The sequence below is a fragment of the Saccopteryx bilineata genome, chromosome 3 (genome assembly GCF_036850765.1).
Source record: "Saccopteryx bilineata isolate mSacBil1 chromosome 3, mSacBil1_pri_phased_curated, whole genome shotgun sequence".
Lineage (NCBI taxonomy): Eukaryota > Metazoa > Chordata > Mammalia > Chiroptera > Emballonuridae > Saccopteryx > Saccopteryx bilineata.
In genome coordinates this window covers 117,070,790-117,080,787 of record NC_089492.1, presented here as the reverse complement: position 1 = coordinate 117,080,787, position 9,998 = coordinate 117,070,790, and the positions used below count along the sequence as shown (strand labels likewise).

Genomic DNA, 9,998 nt, shown 5'->3' with positions numbered 1-9,998 from the left:
TGGTTCTCTGCCTTATCAGATGCGTCCACTTTTTTTTTTTTTTTAATTTAATTTTATTTATTCATTTTTTAGAGAGGAGAGAGAGAGAGAGAGAGGGAGAGAGAGAGACAGAGAGAGAGAAGGGGGAGGAGCTGGAAGCATCAACTCCCATATGTGCCTTGACCAGGCAAGCCCAGGGTTTCGAACCAGCAACCTCAGCATTTCCAGGTTGACGTTTTACCCACTGCGCCACCACAGGTCAGGCTGCGTCCACTTTTTTATAACCTATATTTGTAACATCCCCTTTACTATCCTGAAGTGAAATTCATTGATATAATCTACCATACATGTGTATTTTCAAACAAATTAAAATAATGTGGCCCTGGTTGGTTGGTTGGCTAAGTGAATAGAGCATTGGCCCAGCATGTGGATATCCTGGGTTCATTCCCTGATCAGGGCACAGATGAGAAGCGACCCTCTGCTTCTCTTTCCCTTTCTTTCCCCCTTCTCTCCCTCTTCCTCTCTCACAGCCAATGGCTCTGTTGGTTCTAGTGTTAGCCCTGAGCTCTGAGGATAGGTGAGTTGGTCCGAGCATTGGCCTCAGATGCCGAGGATAGCTCAGTTGATTTGAGCATCAGTCCAGACAGGGGTTGCCAGGTGGGTCCCGGTTGGGGCACATGCAGGAGTCTATCTCTCTATCCTCCTCCTCTCACTTAAAAATAAAATAGCTTTACTGGTGGTGGCGCAGTGTATAAAGTGTTGACCTGGAACATGGAGGTCATTGGTTCAAACCTGGGCTTGCCCCATCAAGGCACATATGGGAGTTGATGCTTACTGCTCCTCCCCCATTCTCTCTCTCCCTCTCTAAAAATGAATAAATAATACCTAAAAAAATAAAATAAAAAACATGAAAATAATGCGCTAACAGCAATATCACAGAAAGAATAAAAAGAAAGTTATCTATAAAAAAAATACTTATTTCAATATGTACCGTATTTTTCGCTCCATAAGACACACCTGACCATAAGATGCACCTAGAGTTTTAAGGAGGAAAATAAGAAAAAAAGTATTCTGAACCAAATGGTGTGTTAAAATATTTAATAAAATCGCCGATCCCTTTGGGTGGACTCTGCCATGGAGCCAATAGAGACCTGGACGCCCGGGAAGGTGGCAGCCTGGCTCAGAGGACTACAGCTTTGAGGACAGGGAGCTGCCTGGCAAGTACTTACTCCAGGTCTGCCCCCATCATCTTGAGGCTCTGACCGTGTGGCCTCTGGGCCACCAGGAGCTCATCCTGGAAGGGGTGGAACAGCTCCAGGCCCTGAACTCTGGGCTACAGACAGAGAACCTGCAAAGCCTGACAGAGGGGCTGCTGGAGGGGACCCATGTCTTCCAGAGCTTAGTCCAAGGCCATTTGGGGGGCTGTGCTAAGCCCCCTGCCGATGTCCTCAGTGCAGCTGTGGAGCTAGTGCGTGAGGCCTATTCCCTCCTCTTCTGGCTCAACAGGTACCTCTTCTCCCACTTAAATGACTTCTCGACCTGCCAGGAGATTGGGGAGTTGTGCAGGAAGCTGGGCCAGGTCTTGCAGGAGGACTGTCCAGCGGCTGAGAAGGAGAGCCAAGTCCTGACAATTTGTAGCCACGTGGCTGGGATCTGCCACAACATCCTGAGCTGCAGCCCCAAGGAACTGCTGGAGCAGAGGGCCGTGCTAGAGCGCGTTCACATGGACAATCCTTTGGGCCTAGAAATTCACACCACCAGCAACTGCCTGCACGTCATGTCCCAAGTGGGCACCCAGGTCCCCTCCAACTTCCGGCTGCAGATCCTGCCTGGAGATGAGATTGTCCAGGTCAACGAGCAGGTGGTGGTGGGCTGGCCCCATAAGAACATGGCAAGGGAGCTGTTTCAGGAGCCAGCTGGGGTTAACTTAGTGCTGAAGAAAGTCCTGGTGCCAGAGACACCCCCACAGACACCACCTCAGGCCCTGAGCTCTCCACAGCTGAGGGTCCCATCAGTGGCTCTGGCCCCACCATCTCCCAGGGCCCCACCTGAAGATGTCTTTGCCTTCGAGCCGTCCTCAAACCCAAGTCCCAAGCCCAGCCCTGCCTCAATAGACTGTGTCTCCCTTGACCCTGAGCCCCTGCCCATTGCCCCTGCTCCCCCAGCCGCACTCCCAGCAGGGGCAGCAGAGACTCACGGACCCCTAGAAGACAAGAGTCCTGTCGCTGGGGAAGAAATCAAAAGGCGTGGCGACGCAGCTGAGCCGCTGGTGGGTGTCATGCTGGGAGTTGGGCTGGCCCGACTGTGACTGTGACGGCTGGCTCCTGCTACGCAAGGTGCCCAGTGGCTTCATGGGCCCTCGCTGGCGCCGCTGCTGGTTTGTGCTCAAGAGACACACGCTCTACTGGTACCGCCAGCCCCAGGATGAGAAAGCTGAGGGTCTCATCAATGTCTCCCAACTACAGTCTGGAAAGTGGGCATGATCAGAAGAAAAAATACGTGTTCCAGCTCACCCACAACATGTATAAACCCTTCATCTTTGCTGCTGACACCCTGGCAGATCTGAGCATGTGGCTGCAGCATCTTATTACCTGTATTTCCAAGTACCAGTCTCCAGGCCGGGCCTCCCTGCCCTGCGAGGAAGACTGCTACAGTGAAACAGAAGCAGAAGACACTGCTGATGAGGCTGGGTCCCGCTCAGCCTCGCCCAGCCTTGGCCAAGCTGGGAGTCCTCTCCATGGAGACACTTCACCTGCAGCCACCACCACGCAGGGCAGCCCACATACCTCCTTTGGCCTTCTAACAGATAACAGTGAAGGGGCACTGGAAGGAATGGTCCAGGGGCTGAGGCGGGGTGGCGTGTCCCTCCTAGGCCAGCCACAGCCCTTCACTCACGAACAATGGCGGAGCTCTTTCATGCGGCGCAACCGCGACCCCCAGCTCAATGAGCGGGCGCACCGAGTGCGGGCGCTGCAGAGCACACTCAAGGCAAAGTTCCAGGAGCTGCAGGCCCTGGAGGAAGTGCTAGGTGACCTGGAGATGACCGGAGAGAAGTTCCGGAGGTGGAAAGAGCAGAACCAGGAGCTCTACTCAGAGAGCCTGGCGGCCTGCAGAGTGGCACAGGCGGAGGGTGGCTCCCACGTCCTAACCTCTGACTCCAGAGAACAGTCTTCCCGCCCCTGCCCTCTGACCCTGAGGAACACTCCCATCATTTCCCCCTGACCCCAGAGAGCAACCTCCAGCCTGCTGACCTCTGACCCTAGCCAGTACCTATCTCCTGACACCTGGCCCTGAGCACCACCTCCACCCCCAGCCTCTGACATGTCTAGGACAGAGCATCTCTGGGTTCTCTTTAAGGTTGGAAGTAGAACTGGTCCATAGTTTTACCTCAAGCTGACTCCCCTCTGCCTGAGCATCCACTATTTCTGCTCCCCCTCCCCTGGAGCAGGGTAAAGTGATATGGACTCTGTGCCACCCTCTCCCCCCTTGCCAGTGAAGGAGTGGAAAGAAACTGGGCCTGACCTGTGATGGCACTGTGGATGGCGTGTCAACCTGGAATGCTGAGGTGGAATGCTGAGGCTGCTGGTTCGAAGCCTTGGGCTTGCCCAGTCAAGGCTCATGCAGGAAGCAAACACCACCTGATGCTTCACGCTCCTCCCCCTGCCTCTCTCTCTCCTCTCTAACATCAATGAATAAAGTCTTAATTAAAAAAAAATTTAATAAAATATACCGCAATAATATATCAACACTGTAAACTCAACAGCAGTATTAACGACCATTATCACTGGTATTAACAAATGAGAAGAGACTTTAATGTTCAAATACTCCTCTAGTTGTCTGGGAACCCCAGGAACTCATCATCGCTAGTGTCAGAATTTAAGAAACTCAGTTTCTCACAATCACTGGTATCACTTTTTTTGCTATTTTCATATATAATACCATCTTCAGTGCCATCTAAGGCATTGCTAATGCCACATTTTTTGAATGACCATACCATGGTTTCATTCTTCACTGACTGCCATGATGTTTTCACCCATTCACAAACTTGAGTGATAGTGGGTCTCTTCATTAGCCCAGTTGGTGTCAGATCATGATTACCGGTAGCCATCCATTTGTTCCACTCTTCCATAAAAACTTTATTTATTTATTTATTTTGTATTTTTCTGAAGCTGGAAACGGGGAGAGACAGTCAGACAGACTCTCGCATGCGCCCGACCGGGATCCACCCGGCATGCCCACCAGGGGGCGACGCTCTGTCCACCAGGGGGCGATGCTCTGCCCCTCCGGGGCGTTGCTCTGTTGCGACCAGAGCCACTCTAGCGCCTGGGGCAGAGGCCAAGGAGCCATCCCCCGTGCCCAGGCCATCTTTGCTCCAATGGAGCCTCGCTGCGGGAGGGGAAGAGAGAGACAGAGAGGAAGGAGAGGGGGAGGGGTGGAGAAGCAAATGGGCGCTTCTCCTGTGTGCCCTGGCTGGGAATCGAACCTGGGACTCCCACACGCCAGGCTGAGGCTCTACCACTGAGCCAACCGGCCAGGGCCCATAAAGACTTTAAATGGTTTGTTGATGGAAATGTCGAGAGGTTGCAACTGGCTGGTAAGACACCTGTGAATTACAGCTAGATGAGTCTTCAGTTCTTTAAAATTTTGTGTGTGTGTGTGTGTGGTTTTGCTGATATGTGCTCTAAACTGGTCAAGCACTAATAGGGCAGCAAGTACGTCAGCACTTCACACAGAGCTCCGGCAGCTGCAGCGCAGCCCTCCACCGCTGCAGCTCACCTCTCACGTCTGCCTCGATGATGCCAGGTGAACGCGCCCACACAACATCGCTCACCTTCCCTCCTGCACTGCATGCAACTGTGGAAACCAGAACCAGGAGATCACTCAGCAGATGCCATGGTGGGTATGATTATGCTCCTGCTGGTGCTCATTCTACATATGTTTACTGGTGCAGCGCCCCGCAGCAGCTAAAAAAAATGAACATTTGCTTCATAAGATGCATGGGCATTTTCCCCTTCACTTTTGAGGAGAAAAAGTTGTCTTATGTAGCGAAAAATACAGTAAATGCTTGGTAGGAATAATAGAATATATATATATATTGATCTCTGTACCTGGGCTCCTAAATTTCTTGGAATTTCCTGGGTGATAGCAGTGTCTTTTATTCTAAGGTGGCAACTCTGAGTGGGCTTCTGAATGGCTCCTGGATGAGGTTTGTCACCAAAAAGACCAAGCCATAATTAAAAGCTTGGCATTTTTATCCCTATTCCTCATTCTCCAGAGAGGGAAAGAGGCTGAAAAATGGAGTTAATAATTTATCATGACTATATAATGAAGCCTCCATAAAAGTCTTTATATTGTAGGGTTTGAACAGCTTCCAGGTTGGTAAACACCTGGGGGTGATGGGAAGTGCTTGCCTGGAGAGGGCAGGAAGCTCTGCGTCCAGTCCCACATGCCTTGTCCTATGCACCTCTTCATCTGCCTGTCCATCTGCGTCCTTTATCATATTCTTTATTGTGTAGTAAATGGATACACATAAGTATTTCCCTGAGTGCTGTTCTAAACAAATATTTAAATCCAAGGGGAAGGTGGTCATGGGAACCTCTGTATCCAAGTTGGGCAGAGGTTGTGGCGACACTGGTCACCTACCGCTTGTGACTGGCATATGAAGTGGGGGGCAATCTTGTGGGGCTGAACCCTTAACCTGTGGGAACTGATGCTATCTCCAGGTAGATAATGTCAGAATTGAGTTAAATTGTAAGAGACAATGTCTGATTTCACAGAGAATTACTTAGTGTGTGAAAAAAAACAACCCATATTTGGACTCAGAATGTTGGGAGTTGGATAGTAGTGTGAAAGTAAATGAGAAACATAGAACTGAGTTTTTCCTTACATACTTGGGCATGACTACATTAAAAGGCATAATTAAGTTTTCAAATGTTTATGTCTATACATAAAAGCACTGAACACAAGTTACTCCAAGTGCAGCCTGATACTGATGTATTGTTGTATTGGTGAGTTGTCAGTTGTAATTTAAAAAGTTTTCTAATAAAACAATCTTCCCTAGGTAGTAGTTGAGAAATTTGGTGTGTATCGAAACCACAGAAGAAAAAATTCGTGTTTATATGTAAAATTGAGTTGTGTTTTAGGCTTATGTTATTATAGTAGACTTTTCATCCACATTAATATGAGTGTCTGGTGAGGCATTGGAAAGTCATGTGGATGGCGGGCAACTCTTGGCTGTGCTGGACTGCCCAGGCAGGGCATCTGGAAGCCCTTACCACCCTTGCAGCAAATACCAGTGGTGACCCCAGATCATTGTGAAACCATCAGTTTGGTCACAGACTTCCAGAATATCCCCAGTGGTTTGGAACAGTGGTTTTTAAATTCTGGTGGTCATAAAAAATCACTTGGAGAGTGTGTTTGGAATGCACATTCCTAGGTTCTACACTCAGAAAGTCTTATTCTGTAGGTAGGGGAAGGCCCAGGAATCTGCATTTTTACAGACTACTCCAAGAGTTTTGTCCCTTAGAACTCACTTTGACAAGCTTCGCTCTGGACTAGAGGGATGATACACAATTTACAAATATTGATCGATTTACGGCCTATGTAACTTATGACCATTTGACTTTACGACCACAATCGCTAGCCACGACTGCTCCGCGTCTGGCAGCGCAAGTGTTGCCCAGCTGGGCGTACGACAGTGCGGACCAGCTTCCGGCAGCACTACCATCTCTGCGTGCACCATTTCAACTGTTATCCCAGACTCGGTACAGCAATTTGTGTTTTGTGTCTTGGATATTTTTCATCAAACCCCTCCCAAGATGTCTATCAAGAGGAAATTGTCTTTGCAAATATTAAACCAGTTGTACTGGCAATGCAGTGTTTTACTTAAACCTGACAAATGCAAAAATAAGAAACAAAATGGTGTAGAGATGATACAAATGGCATAAAATGAACAAAGAAAATTATGATATAGAACAATAATGAAAGAAAATTATGATAAAATATGACTTAAAGATTTTTATAACATCATTTCACAGTACTATACATATAGCCTACTCAACTTACGACCAAATCGTGTTACAACGGGTCTGTCAGAACCAATCGTGGTCGTAAGTCGAGCACTAGCTATACCATGTTCAGCTAAAGAATCTAAGTCATGGTAGGAGACCAATTTACCCCATAAGAACCTTTGTATTTGAGGTATACATTTGGTATATTTATGTTTTAAGGCCACACAAAGTATGGTAGTATTGTTGGCAGTAAATTTTACTGCTGTCATTTGATGATACCAACAAAAGTAAAAATTCTATTAATAGTTGAAAATTGTATTAATACTGTTGAGTATATTCTTACCACTATAATACAATCATTATTTAATACAGAAATAGATTTTAAAACTCTAGTAGTGATAGGGGAGGGCCAGAAGAACAATGACTGGTGTTAGGTGAGGTTAAGGAAGACCCTTGGAGGGAACAGGGAGAGACACAGGTTGATGGCAGCCTACCAAGAACTCCAAATGGACAACAGGGCAGAAAGGAAATGGTGTCCTAACCTCCTAGGTGAACATCACAGCCGAGTGGAGCTCAATTTAGGGATTAATGTGAAAACCTGGCACTTTGCCCAGATGGCATCTGTCTTTCATCACCAACTGAGAAGCAAGTACATCTCTGGAGTTTGAGCAGAAGCTGTTCTTGTGAGTGAAGTATGTATTGTAGTTCATCCATTAGGCCCAGGGCACTCCTTCCCCAAGGGCAGTTGTTTGGGAAGAACTAGGAAGACTGCTTCATGGATTAGGAATCAGGCAAAGTCAGTGAGAGAATCTTGAATAATGCTTAATGGAGGCTGTGAAAGTCTGTTGAATTATCCCTGTGCCATCCCGAGGGATCTGGCTTTGCAAACAGCACAGACCCAGATTTGAATCTTAGGTCAGCAACTTTTTTAGCGTGGGATATTGGGCAAGTCGCTTAACTTCTCTGTGCTTATTTGCTCATCTGTAAAATGGGGATAATATAGTAACTATCTCACAGGCTTGTTATGAGGACCAAATGAGCCCATTAATGTAAAGTGTCTGACACATAGAAAGCATTAAAAGATGTTAGCAGGGTCTCACCCACCCCCCTCTTAAATTTTTTCACATACACAACAATGCTGAAAGCAGGGAACATTTATATATCCACCAATTAGATTCTACCATTAATATTTTACTACATTTGCCTTATCATCTGTCAAGCCATTTTTTATCCCTCTGTTCACCCATTCATTTTTTATGTATTCATGTATTTTTATGTATTTTTAATGTATTTCAAAACAAATTGCAGACACTGGCACACTTCTCCCTAAATACTTCAACATGCATAAACAGTTATTTTTACACTTCTCTAATAACCAGAACAATCCTATTCATCAGATTCACTGTGTATCTCCCTCAGAGAATTCTGGTTGAACATTGCCAAATTGCTTCTCTTTGATAAACCCTTCTCTATCTCTGTCCTCTTCCCTCTGTTACACAGTTTATACAGATATTTTACTTCAATTTAGGCCACCAGATTATTTTACAAGAAATTAAGCTTGATTGAGACTACAAGCTGGACCCAGTTAGAGTACTGGACAAATAATTGCAATTGCTGGACTCACCCGTTAGGAGTGGGTTTTATCTGCATCCTCACTGCTACTCTGCTGTTTGCAGGCACTCCTCGGAGATACTGCAGGTTTTGTTCCAGACAAAATCTGCAATAAAGCAAATTTTCAATAAAGCAAGTCACTTTTTGGGGGGACTTCCCAGTGTATATAAAAGTTATGTTTACCGTATACTGTAGTCTGTTAAGTGTGCAATAGCATTATGTCTAAAACAATCTACATACCTTAGTTAAAAAATACTTTATTGCTAAAAAATTCTAATCATCATCTGGGCCTTCAGTGAGTCATAATCTTTTTGCTGGTAGGTCTTACCTTCAGTTTGTAAAAAAACCTCTATCTGCGAAGCACAATGAAATGACAATGTGCCTATACTTACTATGTGAGTATTGTTTGAAACCTCTGAAATCTACTTCTGTGAATTAAAGACGTTGTAAAGGAAAAAAGTAATGGGGGACACAACTCCTAAAGAATAAGAATGAGGATCTATAATTAGGTTTGGAACCATTTCCACTTTCTTCAGTGTACTGAAGCATTCTTTGAAAATAGCTGTAATACTCACAGAAGGAAGTGATACTTGAGCAAGGTGGGTGTCATTTGGTTAAGCGGAGAAAAAGACAGAAAAACTGATTGTAGGAGAGACCAGGACAGTTGAGACAGGATGTGCGGCAGGCAGACAATGCTACCTGACTTCTTTCCTTGTATTAACTGTAGCTTGATAAGTAGTTGCTCAACTGCACTATATTTCCCAGCTTCTCGGGAGTAGAGATATGTGCCCACCCATTCCTAGACAGAGACTTTCAGATGGTGAGCCTGCTTCTTTTTTTTTTTGCCTTCCCTAGGGCTAAAAAGAGGCCCTGTGATGCATATTCTACTCAATTTTTTTTTTAAGTGAAAAGAGGGAAGATAGTGAGACAGACTCCCACATGAGCCTTGAATGGGATCCACTCAGCAACCCCTATTTGGGGCTGATGCTTGAATCATCCAAGCTATTTTTAGTGCCTGAGGCTGGTGCTCAGACTGCCCAAGCTATCCTCAGCACCAGAGTCGACACTTGAGGAAGAGAGAGAGAAAGGAGAAAAGGAAGGGAAGAGAAACAGGTGATCGCTCCTTATATGTGCCCTGACTGGGGATTGAACCTGGGATATCTACACACCAGGCCCATGCTCTATCCATTGAGCAAACCAGCTAGGGTCATTCCACTCAATTTTTGAGGACAGTCCTAGAGGTTATGATTGAGAAACAAAAATGGAAATAACCTATATGATTGCATGGAGCAGCTTGAAACTCGGATACTGAATTTAGGTCTCTTTGTTATAGCATTATATTAACTAACATGAATATATCCTAGGAAATAGAGAGAAATAAGGTTTAAATATGGTAAT

General features: G+C 46.1%; 1 pseudogene; it reads left to right on the top strand.

Moving 5' to 3' along the window:
* The first annotated feature begins 1,113 nt into the window (after window positions 1–1,113).
* Window positions 1,114–3,549, top strand: LOC136328704 (connector enhancer of kinase suppressor of ras 1 pseudogene; annotated as a pseudogene).
* The last annotated feature ends 6,449 nt before the right edge of the window (window positions 3,550–9,998 follow it).